Here is a 23,244-nt window from a genome sequence, read left to right on the forward strand (position 1 = left end):
GAAGGTGCGAAGACTGTGCGCGCACATCCGCCGGTCGCCTGTACACTCCGTTCGTATGCAGAAGCTGCAGCGATTGCTCCACCTTCCCAACCACCGCCTCATTATCGACATTGCAACAAGGTGGAACTCCACCCTGCACATGGTGGAGCGGCTGTGCGAGCAGAGGCAGGCCATAATGCATTTGTGGGAGGATACACGGCCAGGCACTTTGAGAGCAGACATGGAGTTGACAGGTGTGCAGTGGTCGAAGCTGAAAGACCTCTGTAAAGTCCTTCAGTGTTTTGAGGAATGCACACGGCTGGTAAGCGCAGACGACGCCATCCTAAGCATGAGCATCCCACTTATGCGTCTGCTCATGCAAACTTTGACGCACCTTAAGGAGCAGGCGTCTGCAGCCAATGTTGATGAGGAGGAAGAGGAAGAGGGAATCCTTGATGACATTCAGCCATTGTCTGCTCAAGGACCTCTCCTGGACGAGGTGGAGGAAGAAGAGGAGGAGGATGATGGGGATGATTACTTAGGGGAGGAGGATGCATCTCGTGGGGCAAGTGAAAATGTTGGCGTGGCAAGGTCTGGTACAGGGTTTGTGCGTGACTGGAGGGATGTGGATTTGCCAGAAAGTGCTCCTCCAACCAGCACTTGCAGTGCATCATTGACACCGGGAACATTGGCCCACATGTCAGATTATGCCTTGCAGATCCTAAAAAGGGACCCCCGCATTGCCAAAATGATGAACGATGACAACTACTGGCCAGCATCCTGGATCCACGCTATAAAGGCAAATTACAAAACATCATGCCACAGGAGAACCTTGACCTAATATTGGCTAATAAACAAGCAACTCTGGTAAATCGGTTGCTTGAGGCATTCCCAGCACACAGCAGCGGTGATGGTTCTCACACGAGCCGTACGGGCCGGGGGCAGCTTGTCAGAGGTGTTCGTGGTGCACACAGCAGAAGTGGCGTTGGAGACAGGGGTTTCATGACAATGTTGTGAACTGATTTTTCAAATGCCGCTCACACAACTGGTAATACTGCATCGATGGAAAGTGACAGGAGACAGCAGTTGTCAACTATGGTTACAAACTACTTTTCCTCCCATATCGATGTTCTCCCACACAGGTCATTCCCCTTTGACTATTGGGCCGCTAAACTGGACACCTGGCCTGAATTGGCCCAATATGCCTTACAGGAGCTCGCTTGCCCAGCTGCAAGTGTGCTATCGGAAAGAGTCTTCAGTGCAGCTGGATCAATCCTGACAGAAAAAAGGACCCGTCTGTCAACCCAAAATGTAGATGATCTAACCTTCATTAAAATGAACCATGCATGGGTTTCCAAGGATTTTGTCCCACCTTCCCCTGATGACACATAGGGTGACAGAAAAATGGCTTGCTTTGGTCCACCTCTTCCTGGGACTTCACCTATTTCGCCTTTTGCATCAGCTGAATGTCCAACATCAACATATGCCACTTTCTAAAACTCCCTAACTGTGCTTCCTCCCCCCCCCATGGCCGGGGTCACCACCTAGCGCACGACACCGTGCGAGTTCCGTTGCCCTGGACAGGTGGGTAGGCCGACTCTTGGGTGCGGGCACTGGCACAGGGTCCCTCATAGTGCAATCAAGTGTCTCTGACGGTGGTGGTGCACACCCGCCGTCAGACACACCGCCGTACTATGAGGGGCCCAGTGCCAGTACCGACGCCCACGAGTGTGCCCCCCTTGCTTGGGCAGGGCCCCAGCATTTGCAATCATTACCTCTCCCTGCTCCTCCGCTGTGTAATATGGGCCGTCAAATCCATACTGTGCCTGACACCGTCTGAGCCTGCCTCCAGATGTACAGACATATATTTTGAATGTGTACGCTATCCATACATGTTATCCGGGGATACGGTACCCTTTCTAACCTTTGTGCAATCACGTGCAATCCATACTGTGCCTGACACCGTCTGAGCCTGCCTCCTGAGACATAGATTTTGAATGTGTACGCTATCCATACATGTTATCCAGGGATACGGTACCCTTTCTAACCTTTGTGCAATCACGTGCAATCCATACTGGGCCTGACACCGTCTGAGCCTGCCTCCTGAGACATATATTTTGAATGTGTACGCTATCCATACATGTTATCCAGGGATACGGTACCCTATCTAACCTTTGTGCAATCACGTGCAATCCATACTGGGCCTAACACCGTCTGAGCCTGCCTCCTGAGACATATATTTTGAATGTGTACGCTATCCATACATGTTATCCGGGGATACGGTACCCTTTCTAACCTTTGTGCAATCACGTGCAATCCATACTGTGCCTGACACCGTCTGAGCCTGCCTCCTGAGACATATATTTTGAATGTGTACGCTATCCATACATGTTATCCAGGGATACGGTACCCTTTCTAACCTTTGTGCAATCACGTGCAATCCATACTGGGCGTGAGAACGGCTGGCGAGCTGTTAAGCAAGCTACAGCACCTGTCCAGACAAGTACAGGGATTCCCTAGCGAGGAGACTTATTTGATTGTTTACAATGTTGGGACAGCAATTTTTGGGGAGCACTATACTCTGGAGAATGATAGATGGGGCCCACCATACACTGGAACATTCCAAAGGTGGACATCAGACACTGGAGCAGCATTTACAGGGCCCATTATACACTAGAGCATTAGAAATGGGGCCCATTATGTTTGGAGCATTATTTGGGCCCATAAGACAGTGGAGCTTCATCCATGGGGACCAACATACAACATATACTGTAGCATTATGTGGAGCTCATCATATACTGTTTCAAACATTATATGGGACCAATGATTTTGTATGGAGAAATAGATGGGCCTCGTCATGAGATGTAAAAAGTGAGGTATTTTTCATTGTACTATACCGCTATTTATCTGCCGTATCGGAGCATGATGAGTTGTGGTATGTGTTAAAGGGGCGCTCTTTCGCCCAGGGCACATGAAAACCTGCAGCCAGCCCTCCCCCCCCACAACTTTAGCCAAATAACCCCCATTTTTCAGTGCGCAACTTGTATTATGAAGTTAATTAAGGTTGACAAGCTTAAGTAAGAAGAATTGATGCTTTTGGCATTCAAATGCGCACTGTAGGTGTGTTTCCTGTCCTCCTCTCACTACCGACTTTTATTCCCCATTGACTTACATTGGGTTTCGTGATGACCCCGACTTTTCCCTATAATCGGACGATCTTGTTCGACCAGACTTTTGGAAAAGTCGGGTTTCACGAAACGAAACGCGACTCTAAAAAACCAAAAGTCGCTCAACTCTAGTTGTGACCAATGCCTTCCTGCTTCCAAAGCAGAGCTTGTTTAAGCTACGGTGAGTTACAAATTCTCACTAGCCCTCCCACACTGCTTCCAGGCATCCTGGGCTTCCACATTCTGAGGGCTCAGGAAAGATGTAATTTTTGGCAATTACAGGCAGATTGCCTCACTCTCGCCTTCTGTTCCAAGAAACAAACATCAATCCATTGCTGTGAGACACAAGGCTTTTCTTCCACATTGGGAGAAGCTAAGACTGTCATTTGCATACCATGGATTAAGTCTCCTAAGAGACCAACAAAAATTGCCAAAGCTGACTGTATTTCAAGTCATCATGGCGGGGTATTGGGAAAAGTTTTCAATTAGCAATAATCACGCCTCGGTTAAACCTCATGGGCTACGATATTGCCACAGCGCAAAGATGAAGGAACATAAGTGACCAAGGGCTTCCCGCTTCCAAGGCAGAACTTGTTTAAGACATGGTGAGTTCCAAATCACCACTAGCCCTCCACGCTGCTTCCAGACATCCTGGGCTTCCACATTCTGAGGGCTCAGGAGAGATGTAATTTTTGGCAATTACAGGCAGATTGCCTCATTCTCGCCTTCTGCTCCAAGAAACAAACATCAATCCATTGCTGTGAGAAGCAAGGCTTTTTTTCCACACTGGGAGAAGCTAAGACTGTCATTTGCATACCAAGGATTAAGTCTCCTGAGAGACCAACAAAAATTGCCAAAGCTGACTGTAATTCAAGTCATCATGGCGGGGTACTGGGAAAAGTTTTCAATTAGCAATAATCACGCCTCGGTTAAACCTCATGGGCTACGATATTGTCACTGCGCAAAGTTGAAAGAACTGTTGTGACTAGAGTTGAGCGATACCATCCGATACTTCAAAGTATCGGATCGGAATGGATCGGCCGATCTTTAAAAAAAAGTATCGGTATCGCCGATTCCGATACCGGAAGTCCCTTTCAAGTCTATGGGACTTCCGGTATCGGAATAAGAAAAACCCTGTTTTTGCCTTGTACAGCCTCTCTGGGGTCTGTACGGGCCTTTCGGGGGGCTGTGCCGGCCTGCCAGGGGGTCTGTGCAGGCTCCGGTGGTCTGTGCCGGCCTGCCGGGGGGCTGTGCTGGCCTGCCGGTGGTCTGTGCAGGCTCCAGTGGGCTGTGCCGGCCTGCTGGGGGGCTGTGCCGGCCTGCCGGGGGGCTGTGCAGGCTCCGGGGGGCTGTGCCGGCCTGCCGGGGGGCTGTGCCGGCCTGCCGGTGGTCTGTGCAGGCTCCGGGGGGCTGTGCCGGCCTGCCGGGGGGCTGTGCCGGCCTGCCGGTGGTCTGTGCAGGCATCGGGGGTCTGTGCAGGCATCGTCCGATGGGACTACAAGTCCCATTGGGCGATGCCTGCTACCATGACAGTGATTGACACATTAGCCAATGATGGGACAGTAGTAGTCCCATCATCCGGCTAATGTGTTGAATGTAAAAAAAAAAAAAAAAAAATTACACGCTACATACATGCTACATGCATACAACATGCATACTACATACATGCTACATTCATACTACATACTACATACATGCTACATTCATACTACATAAATACTACATGCAACATACATACTACATACATACTACATATATACTACATGCATGCTACATACATACTGCATGCTACATACATACTACATGCTACATACATACCACATATATACTACATACATACTACATGCATGCTACATACATACCACATACATACTACATACATACTATATACATACTACATGCATGCTACATGCATGCTACATGCTACATACATAACACATATATACTACATGCATGCTACATACATACTACATGCTACATACATACCACATACATACTACATGCATGCTACATACATACTACATGCATGCTACATACATACTACATGCTACATACTACATATATACTACATGCATGCTACATACATACTACATGCTACATACATACTACATATATACTACATGCATGCTACATACATACTACATGCTACATACATACTACATATATACTACATGCATGCTACATACATACTACATGCTACATACATACTACATATATACTACATGCATGCTACATACATACTACATGCTACATACATACTACATATATACTACATGCATGCTACATACATACTACATGCTACATACATACTACATATATACTACATGCATGCTACCTACATACTACATGCTACATACATACTACATATATACTACATGCATGCTACATACTACATGCTACATACATACTACATATATACTACATGCATGCTACATACATACTACATACATACTACATGCATGCTACATACATACTACATGCTACATGCATGCTACATACATACTACATACATACTACATGCTACATACATACCACATATATACTACATACATACAATACATTCATACAATACATACATAGACATACAGTACATATAACATAGAGTAACATACTTACCAATACTTGTCACATTGTTCCCCAAAGCCATTGTCTTTTCCGGAATAAATATTAACATAACAAACCACAAAAATACTCACCCACGATCCGAAGCAGTCCACGAGTGTGTCCCACGACGATCTTGGGTAGAGAACTGCAGCATCAGCTGATGCTGCCGTTCTCTACGGGCTGCAGGAATCCAATGACGGAAGGTAGGTATCCTTCCGCACTGTATTCCTCCGCCACTTAAAAAAAAAAAAGTCCCTAGTCTCACTTTATGCCATTGCTGTGTGGGAATTTCCCACGCAGCAATGGCATAAAGTGAGACTAGGGTATGTACCTACCTTCCGTCATTGGATTCCTGCAGCCCGTAGAGAACGGCAGCATCATCTGATGCTGCAGTTCTCTACCCAAGATCGTCGTAGCATGTAGCATGCATGTATTATGTATGTAGTATGTATGTAGTATTTTTTTTTTTTTTTTTTAACATTTAACACATTAGCCGGATGATGGGACTACTACTGTCCCATCATTGGCTAATGTGTCAATCACTGTCATGCTAGCAGGCATCGCCAGATGGGACTTGTAGTCCCATCGGACGATGCTTGCACAGACCCCCGGACATCAGCACAGCCCCCCGGCAGGCCGGTACAGACCCCCACAGGGTGCACAGACCACCGGCAGGCCGGCACAGCCCCCCGGCAGGCCGGTACAGACCCCGGGCAGTCCACACAGCCCCCCGGCAGGCCGGCAGAGACCCCCGGAAGGCCCGAAATGACGGCGCATCATGATGCGCACACACCGCGCATCATGATGACGTCAGGCTGTCAATCAACTTTGAACTTCCGATTCCGATGCCGAATTCCGATATTGAAAAAATATCGGAAGTCGGTATCGGAATTCCGATACAGCAAGTATCGGCCGATACCCGATACTTGCGGTATCGGAATGCTCAACACTAGTTGTGACCAATGCCTTCCAGCTTCCAAAGCAGAGCTTGTTTAAGCTATGGTGAGTTACAAATTCTCACTAGCCCTCCCACACTGCTTCCAGGCATCCTGAGCTTCCACATTCTAAGGGCTCAGTTAAGATGAAATTTTTGGCAATTACAGGCAGATTGCCTCACTCTCTCCTTCTGCTCCAGGCAACAAACATCAATCGATTGCTGTGAGAAGCTAGGCTTTTCTTCCACGCTGGGAGGAACTAAGACTCTGTTATTTGCATACAATGGATTAAGTCTCCTGAGAGACCATCAAAAATTGCCAAAGCTGACTGTATTTCAAGTCATCATGGCAGAGTACTGGGAAAAGTTTTCAAATAGCAATAATCACGCCTCGGTTAAACCTCATGGGCTACGATATTGCCACTGCGCAAAGTTGAAAGAACTGTTGTGAGCAAGGCCTTCCCGCTTCCAAAGCAGAGATTGTTTAAGCTATGGTGAGTTCCAAATCCTCACTAGCCCTCCCACACTGCTTCCAGGCATCCTGGGCTTCCACATTCTAAGGGCTCAGTTAAGATGTAATTTTTGGCAATTACAGGTAGATCGCCTCACTCTCTTCTTCTGCTCCAGGCAACAAACACCAACCCATTGCTTTGGGAAGCAAGGCTTCTCTTCCACACTGGGAGGAGCTAAGACAGTCATTTGCATACAATGGATTGAGACTCCTGAGAGACCAACAAAAATTGCCAAAGCTGACTGTATTTCAAGTCATCATGGCAGGGTACAGGGAAAAGTTTTCAATTACCAATAATCATGCCTCAGTTAAACCTCATTGGGCTACGATAATGCCACTGCGCAAAGATGAACCAACTGAGGTGATCAAGGGCTTCCCACTTCCAAGGCAGAACTTGTTTAAGACATGTTGAGTTCCAAATCACCACTAGCCCTCCCACGCTGCTTCCAGGCATCCTGGGCTTCCACATGCTAAGGGCTCAGGAAAAACAATTTTTGGCAATTACAGGCAGATTGCCTCACTCTCGCCTTCTGCTCCAAGAAACAAGCATAAATCCATTGCTGTGAGAAGCAAGGCTTTTCTTCCACACTGCGAGGACCTAAGACTGTCATTTGCATACCATAGATTAAGTCTCCTGAAAGACCAACAAAAATTGCCAAAGGTGACTGTATTTCAAGTCATCATGGCGGGCTATTGGGAAAAGTTTTCAATTAGCAATAATCACGCCTCGGTTAAACCTCATGGGCTTCGATATTGCCACAGCGCAAAGATGAAAGAACAGAAGTGACAAAGGGCTTCCCGCTTCCAAGGCAGAACTTTTTAAGCCATGGTGAGTTCCAAATCACCACTAGCCCTCCACGCTGCTTCCAGGCATCCTGGGCTTCCACATTCTAAGGGCTCAGTTAAGATGTAATTTTTGGCAATTACAGGCAGATTGCCTCATTCTCGCCTTCTGCTTCAAGAAACAAACATCAATCCATTGCTGTGAGAAGCAAGGCTTTTCTTGCACACTGGGAGAAGCTAAGACTGTCATTTGCATACCATGGATTAAGTCTCCTGAGAGACCAACAAAATTTGTCAAAGCTGACTGTATTTCAAGTCAACAAGGTGGGGTATTAGGAAAAGTTTTCAATTAGCAATAATCACGCCTCAGTTAAACCTCATGGGCTACGATATTACCAGTGCGCAAAGTTGAAAGCACTGTTGTGACCAAGGCCTTCCAGCTTCCAAAGCAGAGCTTGTTTAAGCTATGGTGAGTTCCAAATCCTCACTAGCCCTCCCACACTGCTTCCAGGCATCCTGGGCTTCGGCATTCTAAGGGCTCAGTTAAGATGTAATTTTTGGCAATTACAGGTAGATCGCCTCACTCTCTTCTTCTGCTCCAGGCAACAAACACCAACCCATTGCTTTGGGAAGCAAGGCTTGTCTTCCACACTGGGAGGAGCTAAGGCAGTTATTTGCATACAATGGATTAAGTCTCCTGAGAGACCAACAAAAATTGCCAAAGCTGACTGTATTTCAAGTCATCATGATTATGATTATGATTTAATAACAGCTAAATCGAAAGGTCATTGCTCCCTGCTGATTCTCCTGGATCTCTCTGCCGCATTTGACACTGTGGATCACCAGCTCCTCCTCACTATGCTCCGCTCTATAGGCCTCAAGGACACAGCCCTCTCCTGGTTCTCCTCCTACCTCTCTGACCGCTCCTTCACTGTATCTTTTTCCGGCTCCTCTTCCTCTTCTCGTCCCCTTACTATCGGGGTCCCGCAGGGCTCAGTCCTAGGCCCCCTCCTCTTCTCTTTATACACTGCCCCTATTGGACAAAGAATCAGCAGATTTGGGTTCCAGTATCATCTCTATGCTGATGACACCCAATTATACACTTCTTCCCCTGACATCACCCCTACCCTAATTCAAAATACCAAGGATTGTCTGTCTGCTGTCTCTATCATCATGTCCTCCCTCTATCTGAAACTAAATCTCTCTAAAACTGAACTTCTTGTGTTTCTCCCCTCTACTAACCTCACTCTACCTAACATCGAAATAACCCTGGAGGGTTCAACCATAACTCCCAAGCAGCATGCCCGCTGTCTTGAGGTCATATTCGACACTGAACTTTCCTTTACTCCGTTCATCCGATCACTCAGTCGCTCTTGTCACCTGCATCTTAAAAACATCTCCAGAATCCGACCTTTTCTCACCTTTGAAACTGCTAATACTCTTACTGTCGCTCTTATTCATTCTCGTCTGGACTACTGCAACTCTCTTCTGATCGGTCTCCCTCTTACCAAACTTTCTCCTCTCCAATCCATCTTGAATGCGGCAGCCAGGGTCATATTTCTGTCCAGCCGCTTCACCGATGCCTCCATCTTGTGCCAGTCATTACACTGGCTACCTATTCGCTACAGGGTCCAGTATAAACTCATCTCTCTCACCCACAAAGCTCTCCACTGTTCTGCACCGCCTTATATCTCCTCTCTCATCTCTGTCTATCGCCCTACACGTCCCCTCCGTTCTACAAATGACCTAAGACTAACATCCCCCGTAATCCGAACCTCGCACCTCCGTCTCCAAGACTTCTCTCGTGCTGCTCCAGCTCTCTGGAATGCACTTCCCCAGACGACCAGACTGATACCTAGCCCTGACCTATTCAAGCGCGCTTTGAAAACCCATCTCTTCAAACAAGCCTATCACATCAACTACTCAGCAAGCTAACTTTGCCCTGTTCCCTCCTTCCAAATATTATTCTGAATCTGCACCCTACTATTCATCTGTCTCCACACCCTTCATGCACATGATAACTGCACTTGATACTTGTCTATTGCACTTAAACACACGGGCTGATGACCGGATCATGCAGCTTTATATGAAAATCCCTATTATAATTGCCAGACCTGAATTAACAAGCATTTCTCACCTACTGTGTCCCCCCATTTTCTTGTAGATTGTAAGCTTGCAAGCAGGGACCTCACTCCTAATGTCATTGTTTGAATTGTCTTAACTTGTATTGAATTTATTGTCTGTACATGTCCCCGCTTAATTGTAAAGTGCTGCGGAATATGTTGGCGCTATATAAATAAAAAATTATTATTATTATTATTATCATGGCAGTTTACAGGGAAAAGTTTTCAATTACCAATAATCACACCTCAGTTAAACCTCATTGGGCTACGATAATGCCACTGCGCAAAGATGAACCAACTGTGGTGATCAAGGAGTTCCCATTTCCAAGGCAGAACTTGTTTAAGCCATGTTGAGTTCCAAGTCACCACTTGGCCTCCCACGCTGCTTCCAGGGATCCTGGGCTTCCTCATGCTAAGGGCTCAGGAAAAATAATTTTTGGCAATTACAGGCAGATTGTCTCACTCTCTCCTGCTGCTCCAGGAAACAAACATCAATCCACTGCTGTGAGAAGCAAGGCTTTTCTTCCTCGCTGGCAGAAGCTAAGACTGTCATATACATACCATGGATTAAGTCTCCTGAGAGACCAACAAAAATTGCCAAAGCTGACTGTATTCCAAGTCATTATGGCGGGGTATTGGGAAAAGTTTTCAATTAGCAATAATCACGCCTCGGTTAAACCTCATGGGCTACGATATTGCCACTGCGCAAAGTTGAAAGAACTGTTGTGACCAAGGCCTTCCCGCTTCCAAAGCAGAGCTTGTTTAAGCTATGGTGAGTTCCAAATCCTCACTAGCCCTCCCACACTGCTTCCAGGCATCCTGGGCTTCGGCATTCTAAGGGCTCAGTTAAGATGTAATTTTGGGCAATTACAGGTAGATCGCCTCACTCTCTTCTTCTGCTCCAGGCAACAAACACCAACCCATTGCTTTGGGAAGCAAGGCTTCTCTTCCACACTGGGAGGAGCTAAGACAGTCATTTGCATACAATGGATTAAGTCTCCTGAAAGACCAACAAAAATTGCCAAAGCTGACTGTATTTCAAGTCATCATGGCAGGGTACAGGGAAAAGTTTTCAATTACCAATAATCAAGCCTCAGTTAAACCTCATGGGCTACGATATTGCCACAGCGCAAAGATGAAGGAACAGAAGTGACCAAGGGCTTCCCGCTTCCAAGGCAGAACTTGTTTAAGCCATGGTGAGTTCCAAATCACCACTAGCCCTCCACGCTGCTTCCAGACATCCTGGGCTTCCACATTCTGAGGGCTCAGGAAAGATGTAATTTTTGGCAATTACAGGCAGATTGCCTCACTCTCGCCTTCTGCTCCAAGAAACAAACATCAATCCATTGCTGTGAGAAGCAAGGCTTTTCTTCCACACTGGGAGGACCTAAGACTGTCATTTGCATACCATAGATTAAGTCTCCTGAGAGACCAACAAAAATTGCCAAAGCTGACTGTATTTCAAGTCATCATGGCGGAGTATTAGGAAAAGTTTTCAATTAGCAATAATCACACCTCGGTTAAACCTCATGGGCTACGATATTGACACTGCGCAAAGTTGAAAAAACTGTTGTGACCAATGCCTTCCCGCTTCCAAAGCAGAGCTTGTTTAAGCTATGGTGAGTTACAAATTCTCACTAGCCCTCCCACGCTGCTTCCAGGCATCCTGGGCTTCCACATGCTAAGGGATCAGGAAAAACAATTTTTGGCAATTTCAGGCAGATTGCCTCACTCTCTCCTTCTGCTCCAGGAAACAAACATCAATCCGCTGCTGTGAGAAGCAAGGCTTTTCTTCCACGCTGGCAGGAGCTAAGACTGTCATTTGCATACCATGAATTAAGTCTCCTGAGAAACCAACAAAAATTGCCAAAGTTGACTGTATTCCAAGTCATTATGGCGGGTTATTGGGAAAAATTATCAATAATCACGCCTCGGTTAAACCTCTTGGGCTACAATATTGCCACGGCGCAAAGTTGAAAGAACTGTTGTGACCAATGCCTTCCTGCTTCCAAAGCAGAGCTTGTTTAAGCTACGGTGAGTTACAAATTCTCACTAGCCCTCCCACACTGCCATCCTGGGCTTCCACATTCTGAGGGCTCAGGAAAGATGTAATTTTTGGCAATTACAGGCAGATTGCCTCACTCTCGCCTTCTGCTCCAAGAAACAAACATCAATCCATTGCTGTGAGAAGCAAGGCTTTTCTTCCACACTGGGAGAAGCTAAGACTGTCATTTGCATACCATGGATTAAGTCTCCTGAGAGACCAACAAAAATTGCCAAAGCTGACTGTATTTCAAGTCATCATGGCGGGGTATTGGGAAAAGTTTTCAATTAGCAATAATCACACCTCGGTTAAACTTCATGGGCTACGATATTGCCACAGAGCAAAGATGAAGGAACAGAAGTGACCAAGGGCTTCCCGCTTCCAAGGCAGAACTTGTTTAAGCCATGGTGAGTTCCAAATCACCACTAGCCCTCCACGCTGCTTCCAGACATCCTGGGCTTCCACATTCTGAGGGCTCAGGAAAGATGTAATTTTTGGCAATTACAGGCAGATTGCCTCACTCTCGCCTTCTGCTCCAAGAAACAAACATCACTCCATTGCTGTGAGAAGCAAGGCTTTTCTTCCACACTGGGAGGACCTAAGACTGTCATTTGCATACCATAGATTAAGTCTCCTGAGAGACCAACAAAAATTGCCAAAGCTGACTGTATTTCAAGTCATCATGGCGGGGTATTAGGAAAAGTTTTCAATTAGCAATAATCACACCTCGGATAAACCTCATGGGCTACGATATTGACACTGCGCAAAGTTGAAAAAACTGTTGTGACCAATGCCTTCCCGCTTCCAAAGCAGAGCTTGTTTAAGCTATGGTGAGTTACAAATTCTCACTAGCCCTCCCACGCTGCTTCCAGGCATCCTGGGCTTCCACATGCTAAGGGCTCAGGAAAAACAATTTTTGGCAATTACAGGCAGATTGCCTCACTCTCTCCTTCTGCTCCAGGAAACAAACATCAATCCACTGATATGAGAAGCAAGGCTTTTCTTCCACGCTGGCAGGAGCTAAGACTGTCATTTGCATACCATGGATTAAGTCTCCTGAGAAACCAACAAAAATTGCCAAAGTTGACTGTATTCCAAGTCATTACGGCGGGTTATTGGGAAAAGTTATCAATTAGCAATAATCACACCTCGGTTAAACCTCTTGGGCTACAATATTGCCACGGCGCAAAGTTGAAAGAACTGTTGTGACCAATGCCTTCCTGCTTCCAAAGCAGAGCTTGTTTAAGCTACGGTGAGTTACAAATTCTCACTAGCCCTCCCACACTGCCATCCTGTGCTTCCACATTCTGAGGGCTCAGGAAAGATGTAATTTTTGGCAATTACAGGCAGATTGCCTCACTCTCGCCTTCTGCTCCAAGAAACAAACATCAATCCATTGCTGTGAGAAGCAATGCTTTTCTTCCACACTGGGAGAAGCTAAGACTGTCATTTGCATACCATGGATTAAGTCTCCTGAGAGACCAACAAAAATTGCCAAAGCTGACTGTATTTCAAGTCATCATGGCGGGGTATTGGGAAAAGTTTTCAATTAGCAATAATCACACCTCGGTTAAACCTCATGGGCTACGATATTGCCACAGAGCAAAGGTGAAGGAACAGAAGTGACCAAGGGCTTCCCGCTTCCAAGGCAGAACTTGTTTAAGCCATGGTGAGATCCAAATCACCACTAGCCCTCCACGCTGCTTCCAGACATCCTGGGCTTCCACATTCTGAGGGCTCAGGAAAGATGTAATTTTTGGCAATTACAGGCAGATTGCCTCATTCTCGCCTTCTGCTCCAAGAAACAAACATCAATCCATTGCTGTGAGAAGGAAGGCTTTTCTTCCACACTGGGAGAAGCTAAGACTATCATTTGCATACCATGGATTAAGTCTCCTGAGAGACCAACAAAAATTGCCAAAGCTGACTGTATTTCAAGTCATCATGGCGGGGTATTGGGAAAAGTTTTCAATTAGCAATAATCACGCCTCGGTTAAACCTCATGGGCTACGATATTGCCACTGCGCAAAGTTGAAAGAACTGTTGTGACCAAGGCCTTCCCGCTTCCAAAGCAGAGCTTGTTTAAGCTATGGTGAGTTCCAAATCCTCACTAGCTCTCCATGCTGCTTCCAGGCATCCTTGGCTTCCACATTCTAAGGGTTCAGTTAAGATGTAATTTTTGGCAATTACAGGCAGATTGCCTCACTCTCGCCTTCTGCTCCAAGAAACAAACATCAATCCATTGCTGTGAGAAGCAAGGCTTTTCTTCCACACTGCGAGGACCAAAAACAGTAATTTGCTTACCATTGATTAAATCTCCTGAGAGACCAACAAAAATTGCTAAAGCGGACTGTATTTCAAATCATCATGGCGGGGTATTGGAATAAGTTTTCAATTAGCAATAATCATGCCTCGGTTAAATCTCATAGGCTACAAGATTACCACTGCGCAAACTTGAAAGAACTGTTGTGACCAATGCCTTCCTGCTTCCAAAGCAGAGATTGTTTAAGCTACGGTGAGTTACAAATTCTCACTAGCCCTCCCACACTGCTTCCAGGCATCCTGAGCTTCCACATTCTAAGGGCTCAGTTAAGATGAAATTTTTGGCAATTACAGGCAGATTGCCCTAATCTCTCCTTCTGCTCCAGGCAACAAACATCAATCCATTGCTGTGAGAAGCAAGGCTTTTCTTCCATGCTGGGAGGAGCTAAGACTCTGTTATTTGCATACAATGTATTAAGTCTCCTGAGAGACCAACAAAAATTGTCAAAGCTGACTGTATTTCAAGTTATCATGGCGGGGTATTGGGAAAAGTTTTCAATTAGCAATAATCACGCCTCGGTTAAATCTCATGGGCTACAATATTGCCACTGCGCAAAGTTGAAAGAACTGTTGTGACTAGAGTTGAGCGAAATGGGTCGAAAAAATTCAAAAGTCGCCGACTTTTGGCAAAGTCGGGTTTCATGAAACGAAACCCGACCCTAGGATGAGGTCGGCCATGAGGTCGGCGACTTACGCGCCAAAGTCGCGTTTCAAAAGTTTGTTTTGCACTCTTTTTCAGCCAATCAGGATCCACGGACACTGTGGGCAACGTGATGACCTAGGCACGGGTCACCACCATCTTTCAGAAGGGCATGCAAGTGATTGGCTTGCTTTGGTGGGCGTCACAGGGGGTATAAAAGGGCGTGCACGCCGACCGCCATCTTACTTCTGCCGATCTTAGTATAGGGAGAGGTTGTTGCTGATTATGTAGGGAGAGCGTTAGGCAGGGAAGAAGACAAAAAAACTGCTTCTGCTGCTAGCGATTTGGCCTGCACAACACACAAGTCACTGTGTGTGCAGTGCAAGGGGAGGCTATATTGTGGTGTATCAGTGGTGTTGGTTGTTGGGCTGCCTTTTAAGGCTTCCTGACACGCTGGCATTGCTGTTTACCCACTGCTCCGCAAACTGCTTTTTTAAAAGCAATCCAATCTCCCTTATCCTCTAGTCACTTTTGTCACAGCTGTGCCATCGAGCCTGTCACATAGCGCTCAGATATCAGTGGGCCTCACACAATTCACAAGTGTCCAGTGTCCAAAAGTGTGCGCAGAGATTCAAAATCTCCATTATCCTCTCGTCACTTTGGTCACAGGCAGCTGTGCCATCGAGCGTGTCACATAGCGCTCAGATATCAGTGGGCCTCACACAATCCACAAGTGTCCAGTGTCCAAAAGTGTGCGCAGAGATTCAAAATCTCCATTATCCTCTCGTCACTTTGGTCACAGGCAGCTGTGCCATCGAGCGTGTCACATAGCGCTCAGATATCAGTGGGCCTCACACAATCCACAAGTGTCCAGTGTCCAAAAGTGTGCGCAGAGATTCAAAATCTCCATTATCCTCTCGTCACTTTGGTCACAGGCAGCTGTGCCATCGAGCCTGTCACATAGCGCTCAGATATCAGTGGGCCTCACACAATCCACAAGTGTCCAGTGTCCAAAAGTGTGCGCAGAGATTCAAAATCTCCATTATCCTCTCGTCACTTTGGTCACAGGCAGCTGTGCCATCGAGCGTGTTACATAGCGCTCAGATATAAGTGGGCCTCACACAATCCACAAGTGTCCAGTGTCCAAAAGTGTGCGCAGAGATACAAAATCTCCATTATCCTCTCGTCACTTTGGTCACAGCTGTGCCATCGAGCCTGTCACATAGCGCTCAGATATCAGTGGGCCTCACACAATCCACAAGTGTCCAGTGTCCAAAAGTGTGCGCAGAGATTCAAAATCTCCATTATCCTCTCGTCACTTTTGTCACAGGCAGCTGTGCCATCGAGCCTGTCACATAGCGCTCAGATATCAGTGGGCCTCACACAATCCACAAGTGTCCAGTGTCCAAAAGTGTGCGCAGAGATTCAAAATCTCCATTATCCTCTCGTCACTTTGGTCACAGCTGTGCCATCGAGCCTGTCACATAGCGCTCAGATATCAGTGGGCCTCACACAATCCACAAGTGTCCAGTGTCCAAAAGTGTGCGCAGAGATTCAAAATCTCCATTATCCTCTTGTCACTTTGGTCACAGGCAGCTGTGCCATCGAGCGTGTCACATAGCGCTCAGATATCAGTGGGCCTCACACAATCCACAAGTGTCCAGTGTCCAAAAGTGTGCGCAGAGATTCAAAATCTCCATTATCCTCCCGTCACTTTGGTCACAGGCAGCTGTGCCATCGAGTGTGTCACATAGCGCTCAGATATCAGTGGGCCTCACACAATCCACAAGTGTCCAGTGTCCAAAAGTGCGCGCAGAGATTCAAAATCTCCATTATCCTCTCGTCACTTTGGTCACAGGCAGCTGTGCCATCGAGCGTGTCACATAGCGCTCAGATATCAGTGGGCCTCACACAATCCACAAGTGTCCAGTGTCCAAAAGTGTGCACAGAGATTCAAAATCTACATTATCCTCTCGTCACTTTGGTCACAGGCAGCTGTGCCATCGAGCGTGTCACATAGCGCTCAGATATCAGTGGGCCTCACACAATCCACAAGTGTCCAGTGTCCAAAAGTGTGCGCAGAGATTCAAAATCTCCATTATCCTCTTGTCACTTTGGTCACAGGCAGCTGTGCCATCGAGCCTGTCACATAGCGCTCAGATATCAGTGGGCCTCACACAATCCACAAATGTCCAGTGTCCAAAAGTGTGGGCAGAGATTCAAAATCTCCATTATCCTCTCGTCACTTTGGTCACAGGCAGCTGTGCCATCGAGCGTGTCACATAGCGCTCAGATATCAGTGGGCCTCACACAATCCACAAGTGTCCAGTGTCCAAAAGTGTGCGCAGATATTCAAAATCTCCATTATCCTCTCGTCACTTTGGTCACAGCTGTGCCATCGAGCCTGTCACATAGCGCTCAGATATCAGTGGGCCTCACACAATCCACAAGTGTCCAGTGTCCAAAAGTGTGCGCAGAGATTCAAAATCTCCATTATCCTCTCGTCACTTTGGTCACAGGCAGCTGTGCCATCGAGCCTGTCACATAGCGCTCAGATATCAGTGGGCCTCACACAGTCCACAAGTGTCCAGTGTCCAAAAGTGCGCGCAGAGATTCAAAATCTCCATTATCCTCTCGTCACTTTGGTCACATGCAGCTGTGCCATCGAGCGTGTCACATAGCGCTCAGATATCAGTGGGCCTCACACAATCCACAAGTGTCCAGTGTCCAAAAGTGTGCGCAGAGATTCAAAATCTACATTATCCTCTCGTCACTTTGGTCACAGGCAGCTGTGCCATCGAGCGTGTCACATAGCGCTCAGATATCAGTGGGCCTCACACTATCCACAAGTGTCCAGTGTCCAAAAGTGTGCGCAGAGATTCAAAATCTACATTATCCTCTCGTCACTTTGGTCACAGGCAGCTGTGCCATCGAGCGTGTCACATAGTGCTCAGATATCAGTGGGCCTCACACAATCCACAAGTGTCCAGTGTCCAAAAGTGTGCGCAGAGATTCAAAATCTCCATTATCCTCTCGTCACTTTGGTCACAGGCAGCTGTGCCATCGAGCCTGTCACATAGCGCTCAGATATCAGTGGGCCTCACACAATCCAAAAGTGTCCACTGTCCACAAGTGTGTGCAGAAATTCTAAATCTCCCCTGTCCTATAGACACCTTGTACCTTGTTTTACATTACTATATAGTTTGTTGGATTTTGTCTACATTTCTACCAAAAATGAGGAAGGCTGGTGGAAGAGGCCGTGGAATTGGGCGGGGGTTGGCAGCTGGTAATGATGGTGTTGGTGGTGGATCTGATGGTAGTGGCAAGAGCAAAATAGGACCCAATGCAGGAGGTGCTGACCCTTCGTCATCGTCTGGCTACATAAGGTCTCGAACGCTTACTTTTCTAGGAGTTGGCAAACCGCTTTTAAAGGCAGAGCATCAGGAAAAAGTTTTGTCTTACATTGCTGACTCAGCCTCCAGCTCTATCGCCTCCTCTTCTTCAGTTGTAAAAAGTTAAAGCACTGAGTCGTCATTGGAGGCTCATGTTCATGAACCACACCTTTCCTTGTGTCCTTCACCCCAACCAAGATTGAAGGATGACGCAGGCCATACTACTGATTACTCCATGGAGCTGTTTTCACATACCATGCCTGGATTATCAAGTCAAATGGTGAATTACCCAGGCCAAGATGAATCTGACATGGAGTGCACTGATGCACAGCCACTGATGGATGATTCTGCTGGTACATTCACTCAGAGCACTACATTGTCCTCGCAGTGTACAGAGCCAGATTTTGACCCTGATGAGACACAGGTGCCCCTTCCCGCACACTATACCACCATACACGGTGACACAGAGAAAGGTGCACATGACATAGAAGAGGAGGTGATGGATGACCCAGTTGTTGACCCAGATTGGCATCCATTGGGGGAAGAGGGTGCTGCTTCCAATATCTCAGATGAGGAGCATCCACAGCAGACATCGACATCGCAACAGCTGTTATCTGGCAGGCCCGGAGCACTCCAAAGACAGGTTCCAAACATCAAAAGAGTTGCTGGACAGCTTGTCCAGAGGGTCAAAAGATCACTGCGTGCTAGGCCGCAAAATGTCTGCCAAAGTAGGAAGAGTGCAGTGTGGCACTTTTTTGAACAAAATCCTCATGATCAGGCCAAGGTTATCTGTAAGAAGTGCGCAAAGACCTTTAGCCGAGGGAAAAATCTGAAAAATTTGAATACCAGTTGCATGCTTAGACATTTAACCAGCATGCACTTGCAAGCGTGGACACAACACCAAACCTCAAGTGCCACATGTGCAACTGATCACAACGAAGGTAGTCAGCAACGCTACATTGTTTCCCCCACTGTAAGCCCACCGGTTAGCACAGCAGCAAATGTTGAGGTGTCGTTGCAAGACCACAGCAGTCAGGGAATCCCACTGTTATATCAACGAAAGACTGATTCTAGGCCATCAGAAAGAACACCAACTCCATCACCATCATCAACCCTCTCTCAGTCCACCCTGTCCACCGCTACTTCCACCATATGCAGCTCTCAGGTCCAGCTCACCCTCCCAGACACTATGAGTAGGTCAAGAAAGTACTCAGTCTCTCATCCGCGTACACTGGGTTTGAACGCCCACATTGCCAAACTAATCTCGTTTGAGATGATGCCCTTTCGGTTGGTGGAAAGCACAGCTTTCCGCGAACTCATGGCCTATGCAGTACCACGCTATGATCTACCCAGTCGCCACTTCTTCTCTCGCAAAGCCATCCCAGCCCTCCACCATCATGTGAAAGACCGCATTGTCCATGCACTAAAGCAGTCAGTGAGCGGAAAGGTGCACCTCACAACTGATGCATGGTCCAGTCAGCATGGCCAGGGCCGTTACGTGTCCATCACTGCGCACTGGGTTAATGTGGTGGATGCAGGGTCCACAGGGGACAGCGGTGGTGGGACAGTGCTGTCTAGCCCACGGTATAGGAAACAGTTGGCTGTAGGCGTTCGACCCTCCTCCTCCTCCTCCTCCTCCAGAAGCAAAAGCTCGTCCACAGAGCGCAGTCGTACGAGCACTCCATCTGCAGCTGCCACTGTTGCACACGATGTGTCCCCCTATCGAGCAGCTAGTGGAAAGCGTCAGCAGGCTGTGTTGCAGATGATGTGTTTGGGCGACAGACACACCGCCGAGGTGCTGGCCGAGTACTTGAAGCGACAAACTGAGTCATGGCTGGGCAGTGTACATCTTGAGGCAGGCAAGGTAGTTAGTGATAACTGCCGTAATTTTGTGGCAGCCATAGCCCTTTCAAAACTCAGCCACATACCTTGCTTGGCTCACACCTTGAACCTGGTGGTGCAGTGCTTCCTCAAAAATTATCCGGAGTTAACAGCCCTGCTCCAGAAGGTGCGAAGTCTGTGCGCGCACATCCGCCGGTCGCCTGTACACTCCGGTCGTATGCAGAAGCTGCAGCGATTGCTCCACCTTCCCAACCACCGCCTCATTATCGACATTGCAACAAGGTGGAACTCCACCCTGCACATGGTGGAGCGGCTGTGCGAGCAAAGGCAGGCCATAATGCATTTGTGGGAGGATACACGGCCAGGCACTTTGAGAGCAGACATGGAGTTGACAGGCGTGCAGTGGTCGAAGCTGAAAGACCTTTGTAAAGTCCTTCAGTGTTTTGAGGAATGCACACGGCTGGTAAGCGCAGACGATGCCATCCTAAGCATGAGCATCCCACTTATGCGTCTGCTCATGCAAACTTTGACGCACCTTAAGGAGCAGGCGTCTGCAGCCAATGTTGATGAGGAGGAAGAGGAGGAGGGAATCCTTGATGACATTCAGCCATTGTCTGCTCAGGGACCTCTCCTGGATGAGGTGGAGGAAGAAGAGGAGGAGGAGGAGGATGATGGGGATGATTACTTAGGGGAGGAGGATGCATCTCGTGGGGCAAGTGAAAATGTTGGCGTGGCAAGGTCTGGTACAGGGTTTGTGCGTGACTGGAGGGATGTGGATTTGCCAGAAAGTGCTCCTCCACCCAGCACTCGCAGTGCATCATTGACACCGAGAACATTGGCCCACATGTCAGATTATGCCTTGCGGATCCTAAAAAGGGACCCCCGCATTGCCAAAATGATGAACGATGACGACTACTGGTTGGCCAGCATCCTGGATCCACGCTATAAAGGCAAATTACAAAACATCATGCCACAGGAGAACCTTGACCTAATATTGGCTAATAAACAAGCAACTCTGGTAAATCGGTTGCTTGAGGCATTCCCAGCACACAGCAGCGGTGATGGTTCTCACACGAGCCGTACGGGCCGGGGGCAGCTTGGCAGAGGTGTTCGTGGTGCACACAGCAGAAGTGGCGTTGGAGACAGGGGTTTCATGACAATGTTGTGGACTGATTTTTCAAATACCGCTCACACAACTGGTAATACTGCATCGATGGAAAGTGACAGGAGACAGCAGTTGTCAACTATGGTTACAAACTACTTTTCCTCCCATATCGATGTTCTCCCACACAGGTCATTCCCCTTTGACTATTGGGCCGCTAAACTGGACACCTGGCCTGAATTGGCCCAATATGCCTTACAGGAGCTCGCTTGCCCAGCTGCAAGTGTGCTATCGGAAAGAGTCTTCAGTGCAGCTGGATCAATCCTGACAGAAAAAAGGACCCGTCTGTCAACCCAAAATGTGGATGATCTAACCTTCATTAAAATGAACCACGCATGGGTTTACAAGGATTTTGTCCCACCTTCCCCTGATGACACATAGGGTGACAGAAAAATGGCTTGCTTTGGTCCACCTCTTCCTGGTACTTCACCTATTTCGCCTTTTGCATCAGCTGAATGTCCAACATCAACATATGCCACTTTCTAAAACTCCCTAACTGTGCTGCCTCCCCCCCCATGGCCGGGGTCACCACCTACCGCACGACACCATGCGAGTGCCGTTGCCCTGGACAGGTGGGTAGGCCGACTCTTGGGCACGGGCACTGGCACAGGGTCCCTCATAGTGCAATCAAGTGTCTCTGACGGTGGTGGTGCACACCCGCCGTCAGACACACCGCTGTACTATGAGGGGCCCAGTGCCAGTACCGACGCCCACGAGTGGGCCCCCCTTGCTTGGGCAGGGCCCCAGCATTTGCAATCTTTACCTCTCCCTGCTCCTCCGCTGTGTAATCTGGGCCGTCAAATCCATACTGTGCCTGACACCGTCTGAGCCTGCCTCCTGAGACATATATTTTGAATATGTACGCTATCCATACATGTTATCCAGGGATACGGTACCCTTTCTAACCTTTGTGCAATCACGTGCAATCCATACTGGGCCTGACACCGTCTGAGCCTGCCTCCTGAGACATATATTTTGAATGTGTACGCTATCCATACATGTTATGCAGGGATACGGTACCCTTTCTAACCTTTGTGCAATCACGTGCAATCCATACTGGGCCTAACACCGTCTGAGCCTGCCTCCTGAGACATATATTTTGAATGTGTACGCTATCCATTCATGTTATCCAGGGATACGGTACCCTTTCTAACCTTTGTGCAATCACGTGCAATCCATACTGGGCGTGAGAACGGCTGGCGAGCTGTTAAGCAAGCTACAGCACCTGTCCAGACAAGTACAGGGATTCCCTAGCGAGGAGACTTATTTGATTGTTTTCAATGTTGGGACAGCAATTTTTGAGGAGCACTATACTCTGGAGAATGATAGATGGGGCCCACCATACACTGGAACATTCCAAAGGTGGACATCAGACACTGGAGCAGCATTTACAGGGACCATTATACACTAGAGCATTAGAAATGGGGCCCATTATGTTTGGAGCATTATTTGGGCCCATAAGACAGTGGAGCTTCATCCATGGGGACCAACATATACTGTAGTATTATGTGGAGCTCATCATATACTGTTTCAAACATTATATGGGACCAATGATTCTGTATGGAGAAATAGATGGGCCTCGTCATGAGATGTAAAAAGTGAGGTATTTTTCATTGTACTATACCGCTATTTATCTGCCGTATCGGAGCATGATGAGTTGTGGTATGTGTTAAAGGGGTGCTCTTTCGCCCAGGGCACATGAAAACCTGCAGCCAGCCCTCCCCCCCACAACTTTAGCCAA

At 47.6% G+C, this 23,244-nt stretch overlaps 18 non-coding genes across 18 annotated transcripts; all 18 read right to left on the reverse strand.

The window, feature by feature from the left end:
- Positions 1-3,551: 3,551 nt before the first annotated feature.
- Positions 3,552-3,692, reverse strand: LOC141062972 (U4 spliceosomal RNA). The gene has a single exon (XR_012224667.1). It is a non-coding gene; the product is annotated as a U4 spliceosomal RNA (small nuclear RNA).
- A 282-nt stretch (positions 3,693-3,974) lies between these two features.
- LOC141061312 (U4 spliceosomal RNA) lies at positions 3,975-4,115 on the reverse strand. The gene has a single exon (XR_012223185.1). It is a non-coding gene; the product is annotated as a U4 spliceosomal RNA (small nuclear RNA).
- Positions 4,116-6,978: 2,863 nt separating this feature from the next.
- LOC141061491 (U4 spliceosomal RNA) lies at positions 6,979-7,119 on the reverse strand. Its single transcript, XR_012223347.1, has one exon. It is a non-coding gene; the product is annotated as a U4 spliceosomal RNA (small nuclear RNA).
- Positions 7,120-7,402: 283 nt separating this feature from the next.
- On the reverse strand, positions 7,403-7,544 carry LOC141062543 (U4 spliceosomal RNA). Its single transcript, XR_012224300.1, has one exon. It is a non-coding gene; the product is annotated as a U4 spliceosomal RNA (small nuclear RNA).
- A 281-nt stretch (positions 7,545-7,825) lies between these two features.
- Positions 7,826-7,966, reverse strand: LOC141061310 (U4 spliceosomal RNA). The gene has a single exon (XR_012223183.1). It is a non-coding gene; the product is annotated as a U4 spliceosomal RNA (small nuclear RNA).
- A 281-nt stretch (positions 7,967-8,247) lies between these two features.
- LOC141062432 (U4 spliceosomal RNA) lies at positions 8,248-8,388 on the reverse strand. The gene has a single exon (XR_012224200.1). It is a non-coding gene; the product is annotated as a U4 spliceosomal RNA (small nuclear RNA).
- A 1,867-nt stretch (positions 8,389-10,255) lies between these two features.
- Positions 10,256-10,392, reverse strand: LOC141062764 (U4 spliceosomal RNA). Its single transcript, XR_012224494.1, has one exon. It is a non-coding gene; the product is annotated as a U4 spliceosomal RNA (small nuclear RNA).
- A 281-nt stretch (positions 10,393-10,673) lies between these two features.
- On the reverse strand, positions 10,674-10,814 carry LOC141060940 (U4 spliceosomal RNA). The gene has a single exon (XR_012222848.1). It is a non-coding gene; the product is annotated as a U4 spliceosomal RNA (small nuclear RNA).
- A 283-nt stretch (positions 10,815-11,097) lies between these two features.
- On the reverse strand, positions 11,098-11,238 carry LOC141062487 (U4 spliceosomal RNA). Its single transcript, XR_012224249.1, has one exon. It is a non-coding gene; the product is annotated as a U4 spliceosomal RNA (small nuclear RNA).
- A 282-nt stretch (positions 11,239-11,520) lies between these two features.
- LOC141061507 (U4 spliceosomal RNA) lies at positions 11,521-11,661 on the reverse strand. Its single transcript, XR_012223362.1, has one exon. It is a non-coding gene; the product is annotated as a U4 spliceosomal RNA (small nuclear RNA).
- A 281-nt stretch (positions 11,662-11,942) lies between these two features.
- LOC141062748 (U4 spliceosomal RNA) lies at positions 11,943-12,076 on the reverse strand. The gene has a single exon (XR_012224485.1). It is a non-coding gene; the product is annotated as a U4 spliceosomal RNA (small nuclear RNA).
- A 276-nt stretch (positions 12,077-12,352) lies between these two features.
- LOC141061828 (U4 spliceosomal RNA) lies at positions 12,353-12,493 on the reverse strand. The gene has a single exon (XR_012223653.1). It is a non-coding gene; the product is annotated as a U4 spliceosomal RNA (small nuclear RNA).
- A 282-nt stretch (positions 12,494-12,775) lies between these two features.
- Positions 12,776-12,916, reverse strand: LOC141061505 (U4 spliceosomal RNA). Its single transcript, XR_012223360.1, has one exon. It is a non-coding gene; the product is annotated as a U4 spliceosomal RNA (small nuclear RNA).
- Positions 12,917-13,197: 281 nt separating this feature from the next.
- Positions 13,198-13,338, reverse strand: LOC141062643 (U4 spliceosomal RNA). Its single transcript, XR_012224390.1, has one exon. It is a non-coding gene; the product is annotated as a U4 spliceosomal RNA (small nuclear RNA).
- A 276-nt stretch (positions 13,339-13,614) lies between these two features.
- Positions 13,615-13,755, reverse strand: LOC141061591 (U4 spliceosomal RNA). The gene has a single exon (XR_012223438.1). It is a non-coding gene; the product is annotated as a U4 spliceosomal RNA (small nuclear RNA).
- A 282-nt stretch (positions 13,756-14,037) lies between these two features.
- On the reverse strand, positions 14,038-14,178 carry LOC141061636 (U4 spliceosomal RNA). Its single transcript, XR_012223478.1, has one exon. It is a non-coding gene; the product is annotated as a U4 spliceosomal RNA (small nuclear RNA).
- A 282-nt stretch (positions 14,179-14,460) lies between these two features.
- On the reverse strand, positions 14,461-14,601 carry LOC141062700 (U4 spliceosomal RNA). Its single transcript, XR_012224442.1, has one exon. It is a non-coding gene; the product is annotated as a U4 spliceosomal RNA (small nuclear RNA).
- Positions 14,602-14,886: 285 nt separating this feature from the next.
- LOC141062371 (U4 spliceosomal RNA) lies at positions 14,887-15,027 on the reverse strand. The gene has a single exon (XR_012224145.1). It is a non-coding gene; the product is annotated as a U4 spliceosomal RNA (small nuclear RNA).
- Positions 15,028-23,244: the final 8,217 nt, after the last annotated feature.

The sequence above is a fragment of the Dendrobates tinctorius genome, unplaced genomic scaffold (assembly GCF_039654945.1).
Source record: "Dendrobates tinctorius isolate UK_male_01 unplaced genomic scaffold, ASM3965494v1 ptg000245l, whole genome shotgun sequence".
Classification (NCBI taxonomy): domain Eukaryota; kingdom Metazoa; phylum Chordata; class Amphibia; order Anura; family Dendrobatidae; genus Dendrobates; species Dendrobates tinctorius.